This window comes from Melopsittacus undulatus, chromosome 5, assembly GCF_012275295.1.
Source record: "Melopsittacus undulatus isolate bMelUnd1 chromosome 5, bMelUnd1.mat.Z, whole genome shotgun sequence".
Classification (NCBI taxonomy): Eukaryota; Metazoa; Chordata; class Aves; order Psittaciformes; family Psittaculidae; genus Melopsittacus; species Melopsittacus undulatus.
Window position 1 is genome coordinate 56,332,830 of NC_047531.1, and position 15,903 is coordinate 56,348,732.

The 15,903-nt window shown below is 37.0% G+C and overlaps 1 protein-coding gene across 1 annotated transcript in view; it reads left to right on the forward strand.

Annotated features, from left to right (window-relative positions):
- Positions 1-15,903, forward strand: part of ERC1 (ELKS/RAB6-interacting/CAST family member 1) — a 284,155-nt gene that overhangs the window by 187,213 nt on the left and 81,039 nt on the right. The window lies entirely within an intron of this gene.

Here is a 15,903-nt window from a genome sequence, read left to right on the forward strand (position 1 = left end):
AATACTTCCTAATTTCTGACTGTGCATTATAGATCGTTATCCTTAGTTTAGGGAGACATGAATCTATTTAGTGCAATGATGGATAGTGCTGCCAGCAGTTCATTAGAAACACTTTCAGTTGTTTAGGCAGCCCTGAAGAGAAGGAACATTTTTATTGGCAGGACCAGCAGTGGTTCCTCCACTGTGGTTTTGTGAACCATTATTTATTTATTTAACTTCTCTGCACTGGACTCTTTTCTTTTTCTTTACTTTTCTTTTTCTTTTACTTTTCTTTTCTTTCCTTTTTCCTTAATGAAAGGATAGAAAAACAGCTGTTACAGAATGGAAAGAGAGATGACTTAGATCTTGAAACTTTAACTTAGGAGTGCTTGTGTAATGTGGGCCAAGCCTCCCCAGCTTTATATTCAGCTACAACAGTCTGATCTAGACCTGGCATAAGGACATTGGAAGACTGAAGTACTTAGAAGCCACACTTTTTATTTTTAATAAAAAATTTTATTGAGCTATAAATTTGACTGCCTTGAGAGTTGGTGTGTTGGGGGATGGGAAGAATAGTTCTTAAGGTGATGTGGGAATCCAAAACAACTGGGGATATATCCCATATCCAATCACTTGGCAGAACTTTCTTTTGCCAAACTGCTCTGCCAAACCTTCTCATTAAAATATACACGTAGTGTACAGTCTATCCTAAAATTAATTTGGAATTGTGTAGCTCTAGAGCCTTTAATATAACTACTCTCTTTTTCTAAGTGATGACCTCTCTTAGCTAAGTAAGTTATTGTTGGAAGCTGTTGTACTGAAATGTAGTATCAGGACTGTATAAACTGGTAGATCCATTGTACCTCAGGAGGAAGAGAAACACTGGAGAGAGTGGTAATGCTGTCAGCACATGGAGAGAAAGATGGAAAAAGCATTATGTTTGTATAGTTAACTAGCTAAGCATGTTTTAGTCATAGCTGGTCTGTCTTAAAGTTCTATAAAGCTGCTAAAGGCATCCAGACTTTAAAAACTCACCCTCACCATGAGGCTGTGTTGCAAACAAGTCTCTGCTGAGGACTCCCAGTCAATTAAATATCTTGTATTTATATACAGAAATTCCAGTATATTCTTTGTTTCCCTACTTTCCCAGCCTATTCCTTTTATGAAAAGCACTCTTGTCATCTGTTTTCTAGTTTTGCAAAAAGTTTCTAATGTAGTTAAAATGTTTTAACTCAAAAGTAAGAGTAATTGAACAAGTGATCAATTTTGTGAAGCAGTTAGCTGGTTTGGGTATCCCTAATGGAAACAATAGCTGTTGCACAGATACTGTTCAAAGATACAGTAGAGCTGCATTGTTTCCCAAGTTTTAGGGCATTCTTCACTGGGAAAAGTTAAGAGGTACTCAAAAGCAGTACTGGTTAAATTTGAGATTTGGTAGAGGTGCAAGTTTAACAGCCTGGGCCCTGCAGTCAGCTAAATGGGGCAGGGGAGCATAAAAGAAAAATAGCTTAGGAAATGCTGCTTTAGGAGATGCTAGATATGGACAGAAAGAAAGTGTTAAAGCAACAAGAGGACTCCAGAAAGTTACCTCTGGGTTTTAATAGGAAGTTGTTAGATATTATGGTAGTGAATATGTATATTTAAAATAATGTTTCTTAGAGTAGAACTTGTGTTTACTACTGACTCGGTAACTCTGAGATCATTTCACACTCCCTAGGGAATACTATGGCACTAGAATAGCCCAAGTGTGAATTATTCCAAGGAAGAAATTTCACTCCTTAAAGAAATACTATGTATTTTGAAGCCCTCTTCCTTTAAGTCTAATATTTTCATTTTCTTTAAAAAAACCCAAACACCTGTGTTGCAAATAATTATGAGAGGTAGATAATGGTCTCTCTATTTGTATCACCAGACCTGATCTACTGTAAAAAAAATACCAGTGAACTGCTAGGATTTTTGTTTTGTTATGTTTCCTTTAAGAAGTTCTAATGTTTCCATCATTCACAGCAAATCTTTTAAATTAGGCAGGAATAAAGTGCTGTCTACAGAGAAATCTCTGTTCTTTGTCCCATAAAAACCTGCTTAGGCTGAGCTGAGTTATAAACTGTTGAAATCACCGGTTTTCCTTTCCTTTTTTTTTTTTAGTCCTGGTGTTGTCAGCAAATTTTGGCAGTGTGTGAAAATAACGGAGCACAAACAGTCTAATCTGGGGCCAAGCTCCAAAACTGTAGCAGCGGACACTGTGCTTACAGGGAAGGGGAACAGACACTGTGTCTGCATGTAGAGAAGAGATTGGTTTGGGTTTTTGGTTGCTCTTTTTTTTTTTTCATTAGGCAGGCCTTTTTTTATGGTCAGAAGGACCAGAAGGTTCTTCCTTTGCTTTGGGGTTGAAAAGTCCCAGTTGGAGCATTTCTCAATCTGTTCTTTCAGACCTGGAAGACTGTCCAACAGCCCTTTCCTGAATTATGCCTTCTCTAGCTAATTGCAATTGCTGCTAGGCCTATAATTCAAGGGATGCAGACTTACATAATGTAGTTGGCGCTTCAGAGTTGAATCCTTCATCCTGCTGGCACACAAAGAAAAGATTACTGCTTGTCCGAGAATAATTTACTGTCCTCTTTCTTCTTTAGAAAATAATCAAGACTATTAGAGACAAATGAATTGTTATACTAGAACGTAACTTATGTTTCAAAATCAAGCTGTCAAAAAATGTTGTTTGATTTCTTATGTGGCTTTACATGAGTGGTCTTTTGAATATTTATCCTTGTAGTTTCTAATTACATGAGTTCATCCCACATACAGTGTTCTGTTTGATACAGAGTGTAGGTTGTGACCAGAGACGAACCAGGCCTGTGTAGCTTAGTGAAGCTGTTTATTGTATTCCTTCTTTGTTTCATCTTGGCCTTGGAAGGCCTGCTGAGAGCTACATGAGGGCTACTATTAAAAATAAGATGCCAATCTAGGCAGTGCTAGGCAAGAAGACTGTTCATCCTTATCTCTGCTATAGTTTTCCTACATGATATGCAAGTGACTTGAAAATATTTGGTAGATGGTTGATAAGTGCATGTGTTCATTTTCTGGCTGTCAGATAAGAAAAATCACACACACATGAACATTCACAAGTGAAAATGAAGTCAGTGGAAGCTAAGGTTATTTATCTTTTGAAAAGTTCATCGTCTCAGCAGTAAAGCAGTATTGTCTGGAGGTATAAGCTTGAAACTGAAAGTAGTCCAAAAGAAACTGATTAATTGGCACATAGTTTATTTGCCAGAAAAGTCATTTCAGTTGATCCTAAATGAGGTGTGAAGTAATTTCAAATGCAGCAAACAGTTTAACCAAACAAAAATATTTCAGGTTATGTGTACCCATGGTGAACAGACCAGAAAAAAAATAGAAAAGTATTAATGTCCATCCAATGATAACTTGTCAGCTCATCAGAAATTGTCTTCCTGGAAATTAAAGGGCTTAGGTTTTTTTTTTTTTCATTTGAGGAAATTATAGTTTATGCCTATGGTTTATCAGAAGTTCTCCAGAACAAAAGTGATTGCAGAAGGATGTGTATGTTCTACATGTATAAACAGTCTGTAGTTTGAAATCACTTAGCATTGGTTGTCATTGCTATTAAGCAGTAATACATATCATCTGCAAGGTATGATTTTCTAAGCCCAGCACAAACTCTGCATCATATTGATGGAGTATAGGGTCTGTGGGTCACCTGGTATATCAGGCTACCATGTGATTGCAGCAATGATACCAAAGTACCTCCTATAATTACTTTCACCTCCTATAATTACTTTGTGTGAAATTAAATAAGCTAAATTCCCACAGGGGGCACTCCATGTCCGTAGGATTTACTGCCTGGGGCAGAGCTGAACAAGTGCATCTGCACCAGTCCCATTTTTTCCTCTATAAGCTTAGATTTTTTTTTTTTCCTATAAGATGTCTTTTTCTGGGTGCACAATGGAAATGAATGCAACAGTATCTTGTTACCACTGTTTTGTCCTTTTTGATTATCAAATATAAAATACATGATTATATATGTTTATTTTAATTATATATGGTTAGATTTTGACATTTAAGTTGTAAAAAGTCCATTTGCAGTAGACTGAAATGTGAAAAGTTATCCATTTGAAATTACTGAACAGTACAGACATTACGTTTAAATAATTGGAAATAAATTGACCTTGGAAGTGCTGTTAATCTTGAAATGAATTACGCAGAATCTGATAGGAAAGCTGAAATATAGTGTATAGATATACTGTGTACCCTTTAAGGCTAAAGGTTATTGAAAGGACATATTTTTTGAACTCCATAGTCCTCCTCACTGTAATAGAATACCAGGCTTTTCATAAATGTAATTGTAGATCTTGGTTACTTTCAAATTTGATGGCTTCTGCTATTATTTGTTAATTCAGGTGAAAGCTTGAGAGAAAACATAATCTCTTTTGTGCTTTTTTTTCTCCTGGCAATTAAGGAATGAAGCCTGTTCTCCTTTCTGTACTCCTGCATTATCAATGAGCCTTTGAGTGCTCTGAGATACTGTGTTGTGGCAGCATTAGAGACAAGCTGCTGCTTCCTTTGCAGTGCAACTGATGCTAGATGTCCTGAATCATAGAAATAAGCAGCAAAGCTTAATAATTCATTTATGGGCAGCAGTGCAAAATGAGTTGGTCAAATGATTCACATAGGTGAAAGAGCTATTAAACTCAAATTTCAAAGTTTCACAGAAAAATAAATTGCAAAGCAAAGAAGTGAACCTTTAGCAAAGCCTACATAAATAAGGATCCCCATATGGGCACACACAAAGTTTGTTTACTTTGGTTTACTCTATTTTTTTAAGTATTGGGAAGTTATGTTTATCTTCTATAACTGGCTTGTTTTGACATTTCACCTGCCTTGAAAGTTTTTCTTCTATGGCTTTCTCAGATACTAAAATCCTGGCACAAGATGTCACAGTCCTGTTCTGTCTTGTGATAAAACCTCCGTATCTCATTTTATCTTGAATTCTATGGTCCCTGAGAACAGTCTTGCAGAGAGAAAGTACTATACTATCTTAATGAGCCATGACAAGCCTGGAAGCAAGACCAACTGCTGAAAAGTACACCAGGTGGTGTTAAAGGGGTTTGTTCTGCTCAGTAATTTCTAAGACTATAAAGGTTGTAGGGAGGAGTTGGGAAAAGGAGGTCCAGTCATTAACTTCCTGAGAATGTAGCTACACTGTGCTCTTGTTTCCATGCTTTTCCACAGGAGATGTTTGTTTTCTTCTGGCTGTGTTTTTCAGGGACTGGGTTTAGCATACGTGATCCCTTTGGTAGTTCTTGGAACACAGTTCTTTAGATGGTGAAAGGAAATTAGACCTCTTTCGAGTGAGAATGTGAAAAATACAGCATATATTCTCAGTGTTAAGAATGCACAGGTTTTATAATGTTTTTCTTTTCTATTAATAGATTACAAGCATTCTTACAGAAATTACTATGAAAGATCTCATAAGTAGAGATTTTGGCATACATACAATTTTTTTCGGCTTGCACAATCCTAGTAAAAATGAATGAATACCCTTCTTGTCCTTTTTCAGTTTCCTAGTTCATTATTACAGATACACTTAGGGAGCAGGTGTAACACAAGAAAATTTCTACAAAGTCATTGGTGCCCTATGTTCTTTAGTGCCCAAAGGGCATTTCTTTGGGAAAAGCTTGGTTTGACCATAACCTGCATACAGATCATGTTATCTAAAAGGAAAACAAGAGTTATGCTTTTTTTCTAGAAATAATGACTCAGCTAACCCAATGTTAAACTGGTAGAGGAATGGAGGGAGCTATGATTTTATTTTGACCAACATACAGAACAGATTTCTTGTAAGATAGCTCTAAAGAGCACCAATATACTGCCTTCTGCTTGCGATTTCTGTGTACCTTTTCCAGGATAAAACACTCTTCTTCTACTGTTTCCTAACACACTTTGTGTAATTAAATACATTTAGAAGTTATGTCAGATGTAAAGGTTTATCTGTTCAAGAGTATCTGTGTAATTTTCCCTTGGGTGTGTGAATCCTCCCCTCTACTCATTTCTCGAACAACACTGACAAAAATTGATTTCCAGGTCTTCAGCATACCTTTCTTATTGCTTCTATATACTTCTGTACACAACAAACATAAAGAAGACTGTGATTTTTGTTTTAAAATATGCAGGAGTGTTTTGGCTTGGGGTTGGTAGCAATAATACATTTTTTATGCTAGCTGTTTCAGCTGCATCACTGATTCCTGTCGCCATCCCTAATCCAGCTATAAGATTCTGGGGCTTCCAGGGGTGTTACTGAGCTAAACCAAATCAGGCACTTTTTACTTTCTGTTAAAGTCAAAATAACCATGAGTTCCTTAGGGTGCTTTTTCCTCTTTTATAAACGTGCACTGTAAATAGTGATGCATATAAATCAAGTCTGTGAGCACTACATATTTCATTAAATACAGACAAGTTGTGGGTTAATAGAAGTTCCAAGTGAAAATATTATGGTATCTCATTGCATATATTGTAGATTTAATGTAGTGTGAACAATAGTAGCTTTGAGCCATTGTAAATCCCATCCGGACATCGTCAACATAGTTCAAAATACGAGGGAAATCTCCAAGGTTAGATGTTCTCATATGGCCTCTGTGCATATACGAGTCATTCTTTTACTGTTTTTAAAATAACAGTGCAGCTTTGCGGGGTGTAGGTCTAACTAAGGCAAAGTCTAACTTCAGACTGCTTTCTGGAGTTCAGCAGAAATTCCTTTTTTGGAAGTCAGGTCAATTTGCTTTAATTACAGACATAACCTCTGAAGCAAGTAATTGCTTCCCTACAATCCTGGACAAGAATCATGAGTTGCGTAAGAAAAATTGGAGAAATGAGTCAACTTGTTAGCAGTTATTGCAGTGTTCATCTTGATACTGTATAGGAATATTCAGTATATCTTTCTGTGTTCTCCCTTCCCAAACAATACTTTTGGGTTCTTTTAGGCAAAATCAATCTGCAAGTCCTTGGAATTTTTGAGAAAGCTCCAGAGGGAGAGGATTTGGGAGTTGTTGGTTTGTCTGGTGGTATCTTGTGTGCAGGACATGTGACTACATGTGAACATGGTAATTGACCAGAATTGTTCATTTAGAAGTCCTAGCAGATTACACTAAGCATGATAAAAGTGTCTTTCTTTAAGGTATTATCTGTCATTGATAGTGAGTCACTTCTCCCCCGTCCAATATCAAGTGTAACAGTTTGTGCAGATTATAGGATAAAGAGAGCTATCCCGATACTAGGAGCTAGTGTGTATAACATTGTAGGGAAGACTGAAAAATTATGTGACAGAATGTCATATTTGATATTCTCTAAAGCCCCTTTCATAGCTCTTCCTCATGCACTAACTACATATGGCTATAGCTTTCTGTAAAGCTATAGTTATATTTCAGTCCGCTAGCATTCACAGCTTTATATCAAGAAAACATTGAATATTAAAGGAGCACACTAATTTATTTCTACCCTGTAATCTGGGAATCAAGCTTTGCATATGAGGTTAAACTAAATGATGTAACTGGTATTTGCTGCACAGTCTAAGAATCATCTATTTTAAACAATTAGTTTAATTTCACTAATAAAGATTTAAGGCCATCAGTACTGTTTTGTAGGCTCTTGAATGTCAAAGTCTTCCTTTTTATAAAAACAGATCCTTTCTATATCCTCGCTTTTTCTTTATGCTATGTCTGTACCTAAAATTGAGCATTCTTTTCTTACCCCTTTATACTGTAACTGGAGAGAAGCAATCTGTTCTCTTCTGCTGATCTTTGGATTTGCCTTGCTTGCTAGATTCCAATTGTTAGTGAGTGCTTTGGTTTGGACTTTGAAAAACTAGATGAATTTAGCCAGGAGATGTTAATTTAAAACAAAAACAAATACATTTTTGCCTTGCCTTGAAAAATACGAAGCTGGCTTTGGACCACGATTTCCTAAGTTTTGTGACAAATGAGGCACGAAACAAATTGGCAAACCCACAGAGTACAGTGGTACACTGTTGCTCTCTAATTCCCAGCCCTAAAGATCTCAGCAAAGGCCACAAATTAAACAAGTTGAAATTAATCAACTCTACAATCAAAATAAAATTATTAAGGCTTTCGTTTACTACAAAGGAGGAGTTGTGAGAGGCTCTGGAGCAAGTTCTTTTGTGCAATAAGGGAAAATCAACAGCAAGGTGTCGAACAGAAAAATGAAACCCTGCAGGTGAAGCTTTGTCTTCAAAGCCAAAAGAAACCAGCACTTGGGCAGAAATGCAAGTAAACTGTTGGAGAACGGAAAAGGTGTTTGGTGCTGAGCTGCAGAGTGTGTCAATGGTGCATTTGGCCCAAACAGAAAAGGCCTGTGGACTAGAGGCATGCACTCTAGTCATGCGCAGCCCCTTCACGCAACCTCTCACCAAGGCTTCACTCCAGCGGTCTCAGCTGCTGTAGCTTTTGCCTTTTTTACAACATGAAGCATGGGAATAGCATTCTGTGTGGGAAGTTGAAAAGTACAGTCCTTTTTGCTCTCCTTTTGTGGAGATAGAGTGCTCCAGATGGCTTTGTGATATGTATGGATACATCTCCATTATCTCAAATACATTATTTCTACAAATACTGAATTTCTTGCTCCATTTTATGGACAAATATGTTCTCAATGCAACTTAAATGCGATTAAGTGTAAGAAATTCTTCTTTTTTTACCTTTTTTGAAACAGAATTCATATACCTTTAACAGAAATAGTTTTAGAGGGACAGAAGGTACACTGGGCAACTATATGGCTTTAATCTCAGTTGGTATGAATAACAGAAAAGCTCTTGTTTCATATTCTGTTTTCAACTGATAAAAAAGCAGAGTGAAACTAAGATGTAAATAGTGTAGTAAGTTAAGCTTTATTCACACCAATGAGTCCTAATAACAAAATACATGGGTTTTAGTGTACACCTGCCTTAGCCCAATTGCTAATACACTTTTTGGTGGTGCAGAAGCTCATGTGTGCATGCATCACTTATGTTTTGTTTGACCTGCCTAGAGTATGGGCCATTTTTATTTTTTAAATAAGTGTAGTTAATTTTCTGTATTTAATTTTCTGATAAGCTCTATAAACTTCTTAGCAGATCAGTGATTTAATGATAAATTAATATATTTGCAAAGTAGGAATACTTACTTGTTTAAAAACTGTCAAGTTATAGTTTGAGGCATGGCATAAAACCCTCAACTCTTATTTCACAGTTGCTCTACCTCCTGTTCCCACTGGCAAGTGATTTTTGAAGCACTTGTACATAAATCAACAGACCATCAACAGGAAATGCCTGCTTGCAAAAGATGGAAAATTTGACTCCTTATGACCAACAGTACAGATTTTCAGTTAAACTTTCATCCCCATTCCATATACTGGTATGGCTGGTCTGCAACATGCATTGTGATGGACAAAATAGACTTTTTTCTGTTTTTTTCTAATCCCAATGATATCCTACAAGTCTTAGAAAAAAATGTTTTAAAAATATTAACTGAAGGAACACACACATTAAAAAAAATAATCACATTCCTCTCTGCCATTCATGCACTGCACATATTTCTAGTTTATGTCTTAACTATGTGTTTTGATTTGAGGTTAGAGTTAGGACAGTCTAGTGGAAGTATTTCATTACCTAACTTCTCAGCTTTTCCAGCTGAACTTGGTGGCAGTCTGCTGGGACTTGGAAATGCACACTACACCTTTAATCATAGAATGGTTTGGATTGAAAGGGACCTTAAAGCTCATCTGGTTTCCAAACCCCTGCCATGGACAGAGATATCCTCCACTAGACCAGGTTGCTCCAGGCCCCATCCAACCTGGCTTTGAACACTTCCAGGGATGGGGCATGCACAGCTATTCCGGACAAATTGTGTCAGTGCGTCACTACCCTTACAGTGCAGAATTTTGTCCTTGTGTCCAGTTTAATCTTTCTTTCAGTTTAATGAACTAGAGGAGTTTGCTGATCAAAAGAGGATATAGTAACCTGTTCTCACACAACCTGAAAATATTTATAGGAATAGATTTATTTATTTTTTTTTAAATTATTCAACCTTCTGTAATTTCAGTTCATGCTGTGCATTCAATTCTCATTATGAAACTTTGTGTTATGTAGCACTTTCTGTTTGTGAATGTTAAAGCCATTAAAAGTGCCATGTTAATTCTCAGAATACTCCTCGGAAAGAAGTAAGCATTGATCTTATTTAGGAATAAGGGACTCAGCACATAAAAATTTCATGTCATGAAAAGATCGTCTGGGTTGCTTGTAGCAAAGTGACTTCTAGACCATGCTCAAGTTTCCTGTACCTTGCACTCCAATATAAGATTTCATTTGTGAGTAAATTAGGCTTTTTTCCCCCACAAATACCATTTATATTCTAGTGCAAATGAATAAAGGACAGTTACTAAAGTGTTGCTTAAAGGGCAATATTAAAATTAGTTTTCTTGTTCACAGTAGAAAATTGTTTTGATCAGGGCAGACTTCTGGAGATACACAGCTGGGTTCTTCCCCATCTTTTCTGTTCCTCAAGTCTTCGCTTGCTTTTCATTCAGTTGGCCTTCAGAACTTTGTTCTCTGCCTACCAGTGACCATTTCTAACTCATGTTTGACTCCAAGAAATGTTCTTCAAGACTTCCACAATTCTACATACAAGGTATGCATCAGATAAGAAAGGCACTCATTTCTAGATCTGAGACACCTATTGATTACTTAATTGTTGATTCTAAGGAGAAGAGCACTGCGTTGTCTGAACCCAGGACTCTGTTTCCGTTTCAGATGCAATACCTGGGTTGCATCAATCTCTCCTGGGCTCAGGAAGCTGGTTTCAGTTAGGACCTTAGGTAAACAGGAGGTATTGTTTACATGATACAGGGCAAAATGTTAAGTGACTTTCCATTCTCTTCTATATTATCTTGCTCCTTACAGCAGGATTTCATATACATGTAGAAAAAGTACAAAAGAGAGAAGCTGTGGTTATGCAAGACTTTTGAGGTTAAAAAGTAGCCTGCTTGAGAGAAGGATGATTAAGCTGGGTTGATGCTCCTAACAATTCATGCCATGTGTTGATCTGTATTCTGAGCCACCATTTCGGAATTTTTCCCAGGCTTAGACTTTGGATTGACAAATACACTATCATTTTGTTAGTACTCTGATTTTTTTTCCTATTTTTCTTTTTCATAAATAAGATACTACAGAACAGCAAGGCTGAAATCTAGTTGTTCTAAATTCATTGATTTTTCTAGGTGTGCACTTTTACCTTAGCCAAGTCACTTTATAAAGTTTCCAAGCTTTAAAACTAATATACAACTGCTTTTTCTTGTATATTTTTCTCATAACTCAGTGAAGGTTTTCTTTAAGCCTTTAAGTATGTAAAACTATTTGAGGTGCAGAGCACTATAATACTGTTTCGTTATTTGTGTCTTCCGCAACAGGTCAAGGAAAACAAAATCATACAGAGAATCTTAAACAAAATAAAATCTTTCTCTTTGAATATTATAATTAACCATGTTCTCCACATAGTTGTTCATGTGTTGTTGAAATATATAAATATGAAAATAAACCAAAGTGTTGCTCTTGATGCTATGATTCAGTAAAATCCCATTTAAGAAGCATTTAAACTTCATATGCAATTTCTGATTTTATATTATTCTTTGAATGACACAGTGCTCTGCAGTGTACAAGCAAGGACTGAGATTACATTCTGAGGAGCATGAGGAGTTGTGTTCCCACTGCACAGAAGGCTGAGGTCCTGACTCATGTGGTCCTGCTTCCCTCTTCCAGCTCCTCCTTTACCGTGTATCTAGAACTCACAAAACTCTGCTGAACTAATTCAGCACACTAGCCTAGGAATAAAATGTTTTCATTTTCCTGATGTTAGTTTCCTGCTGGCTTAGTACACTGAAATGGCAATCCATAAGTCTCAGACAATATAGTGCAAGGCTTGAAACGTATGTCTTGTGTCCTAGGAAAGAAATGACTGTGACAGCAAGCTGTTAGATTAGCTTGAACTACAATTTCAGTTGCAAAAACCAAAAGCCGCCTTTGCATGAAGTAAATACCTTCTGGTCTTCGTTCATAGCTTGTGGAATATGATGAGACCCTTGTGATGAGATCTCAGTATTTAATGATCTTTTCCTGCTTCGTAATCTCTTTCTTGACTGCTTTTTTCTCTTCAATAGAAGGTCTGTTCTACTCTTGAGCTGATAGCCTTGCTCTCTGTGGCCAACTGCCTTTCTTGTCAGCAGAATATTGGAGATGGAATGGTGTTTTCTGCTAAGGATCTAAGCTGCAACAGTTCTGTTCCTCTGTCATTGCACGTCTGTCAATCATTCCTTGTTCTGAGTTGAGTGGGTTGATTAGACTGATTAAAGTAGGTGTCTGGATTGAGAGGGTTAAAGAGCATCCATCTGTTCTGGATTTACTGCTGCTTCAGTGGAGGCGGGAAAGCCAGGAATTAGTGAGTGGCTTAGTCCTTTCTCACTGCTGGCAGCTGACAGGAGCACTGATGAGGTGATAATGAACTAAAAAGTCTGCCCTGTTGGCTGGGTGGGAAAGGGACCCAGACAGTGGGCAAGTCTCACCCCCGTTCTTGCCAAGATTTTCACATTTTAATAGAATCCATCTAAAGCAAAATTAACAGGTATACTTTGCTGGACGAATTTCAGTAATATAACTTATCACTGGCGGAAACGAAAGAAATATGTATCATGTTACTTGCAGCATGGCAGTTCTGTAGGGTTCAGGCACCAGACAGCCCAATCAATAGGAGCAATGTAAGAAACAGCGTTTATAAAATGCAAAGTAAAATGTGGTCTTTTGAAATACTGTAAGATGTTCCACAGTAGATAACTCTTCCATTTTAGTTCTGACTTTTGGTGACAATTATTAACATTTCACAGCTCTAAGAATCCTTAAAGTATTCAATTCAGGATTTGCAGATACATCCTACAGGCATTGTTTCATGTTTTTCCTCATTGCATTAGGTGCTCCAAAGTGTTCTTTATCTTACTTCTTCTTAAACCTCATGTCTTTCATCAGAACATATTCCAGATTCCCTGTAACCTCACAATATTTTACTTTTGACACAAGTCCAGTGAATGCCAAGCATGAGTGTTTATTATATGTACATACTAATACAGTATGGGTATACTAGCATATCAAGGTGTAAGAAGCACTTGAAGCTGGTCAGATAGCTGAGGAATACAATGTAGGCACTCAGTGGGCTTCGTAGATTAACATATGGTGTTGTTCTCAACTTGTTGCTGACAGACTTAATATAGGTTCAAGATTTTGCAGGCCTTTAATTTGTAAAGAGTCTACAGAGAGTACGAACATGAAATCTCTTCGTAAGAGTTTGTCTTTTTCTTAGAAAACAATGCTGGGTTTTGCAAGCTGGGTTTGAAGCTCTTTATTTGATACTCCAAGTGTTTGGAAAGCAACTTCATTCATAGAGGGTAAATGTCTCTGACCTTTATGCAGAACATCGAGGGGGTTGCTTACAGGGAAGATCATGACCCTGGAGTCTCCGGTGGCTGTTGATTGAAACCTTGTGTTTCAAGAAATAAATGTTTAAAAACACTTCCTTATAAGACCTGGGCTGCATACACAGACTTTTTTATAGCATTTTAACTATTTTGCTAAAAGGTGTTTCTTCCCCTACCCCCCTTCTGGTCCTAACAGAAAGAGCTAACTCAGCACAATCGTTAGCAGGACCCTTAGACTGAATGTAATTTTGTCATTATAAATAAGACTTAAATTGATACAACTTCTTTTCCTAAGCCCATAGGCCCAAACTGTCACTGCATAAGTATGTCTCTGTGACTCCTAACAATGTCTGCATTCATGGGGCTGCGAATGCCAATTGCAGTGATACGTTTTGTAGGTACAAACCAGTCCAAAAAGGAAAAATTAGTAACTTCAACCTTGAGAAAAGACAACTCTAATGGGTGGGATTGGATATGAGGGATGTTAAGAAACATGCAAAAACCTCATAAAAACTTCATTTGCTTGTTTAATTGTTATCAGTCAGGCAAATTGAAGCAAGTATTTTCATACAATTAATTTGATGTCTCTATATGCCCTTCCATTCTCAGAAAGAAATTCAGGAATTTCAGAAATTCTTACTACATCAGCTTTGTTCGCACAGACCTTTAGCAATGAAAGGAAAACATGGGGATGCACATAGTCCTGCTTATACAATCACATCAATTAATCAATTAAGATTAGAGCTGTCCTTTCTTAATTGGTGAACTATTCTGCTTTGATAGCTGTACCAGTATACATCATATGGTACACAGGGCCCCAACAACTTTCATCACTACCAAAGCAATGCTTCTTTTCACAGTGCCTCATTTGTAACAGGAATGTTGTGATTCAGAAGAGGAAGTAATTATTTTTAAGCCGATATATTTGGAAGAGGTTGCAATGAGTTATCATCATGGACTGTTATTTATGACTAGCAAAACCCAGTTGCTTTTTTGCACACATTATGGTTGTAGTTCACAGTTTTCAAATTAATTCAAATTAATATATTTGTTCTCTCATTCTTTTATTTTGGAGGGGCAGGATGTTCGTTCAAAAGCTAGCCCACTTAGGATAAAATGAGATGTGGTTGGTAACTGCTTGCTAATGAATCTCAAAAAGTAGTCTGTCCCCTGCTACTTACAACCCGTTCTCAAGAGTCTTCCTAAAGTAAAGCCAGCAGTGGGTTGAGTTCCTAAAACTCTCCTAGCTGTATCATCTTTAGATGTTCCTTTTCTTGTAATAGAATAGATGGAAGGTTATGAAATGGAATTCTTGAATCTTTCACAGGAAAGGGTGTTGGGTTTTTTTGTGTTCGGGCTTTTTTTAACCAGATCAGTTTTGTCAGAATTTCTCCCAAAATAATTTAGAGCAACAGATTCAAACATTCTTGTCTGAACAGAATTAAAATCTTCTCATCTGTTCTGTAATTACATAGTGAGGAAGTATTACTGCTGGTTTATTTTGTATTATGACCTTTCACTCATTTGTGATACGTGCCTATTATTAATGTCTAAAATATAAGCCATTTTGATACAGAGAACACAGAAGAATTTTTTGACATAGAAAAACAGTTATTCGTGTACACTTCAGAATGATACTGATGTCCTCTCGATCACATCATCTTTGTAAGTCTTGTCTTCCCTTCCTTTCTTTTTGCACAAGATCTGTGTGGAAGCAGACCAGAAATTGGAGCCACTGCATAAAAAATCAAGTCATCTCCAGACTCATTCTGTCCAAGACTTGAGCATAAAGGCAATCAGCTTTATCTTTCCTCTAGTGTCTCTTTCAGTTTTCAGTATTTTGTGCATTTGTAGCTTCCAGGTGAGGTCTTCTAACTCTTGAGAGAATTAGGAGAGCAACATATTTTCTGCCCAGAAATAATTTTTCACTCCTTTTTTTTTCTTCCTTTTTCTCCTTTTTTTTTTTCTTTCTTTCCCTTTTTTTGTTGACTCAACTCACAAATCAGAGTGTGTCAGAGCTTCTCCTTCTGCCCAGCAACCCTTCGCATCTGATCTAGTTCCTTGCTAGGGTTCCATGAATGTTCCTCTCCATTTGGAAGATGGTCTTCAGAAAGCAAGGTGGCTGCTTGTCCTCAGGAAGTGTATGAATAGTGTGAAAGCATGTTTCATGGCATTGTGTAGAGCTAAAGAGAAGCACTTCAGCCTGGGAAACATTTCCTATTGAACAAGGCTGTACAGAAAATTTTTTGCTTCTTACAGGTCTTTATTAATATTGTTGCCATTGTGATTTTCTTGGTATTGCTGATTATAGTGATGGCATAGTGCCAAAATCGCTGTTGTTCTTGGCTGAGTGGGTAAAAAAGACAACACAAAAATGTTTTTTTGAAAAAAAAAAAGAACATTACT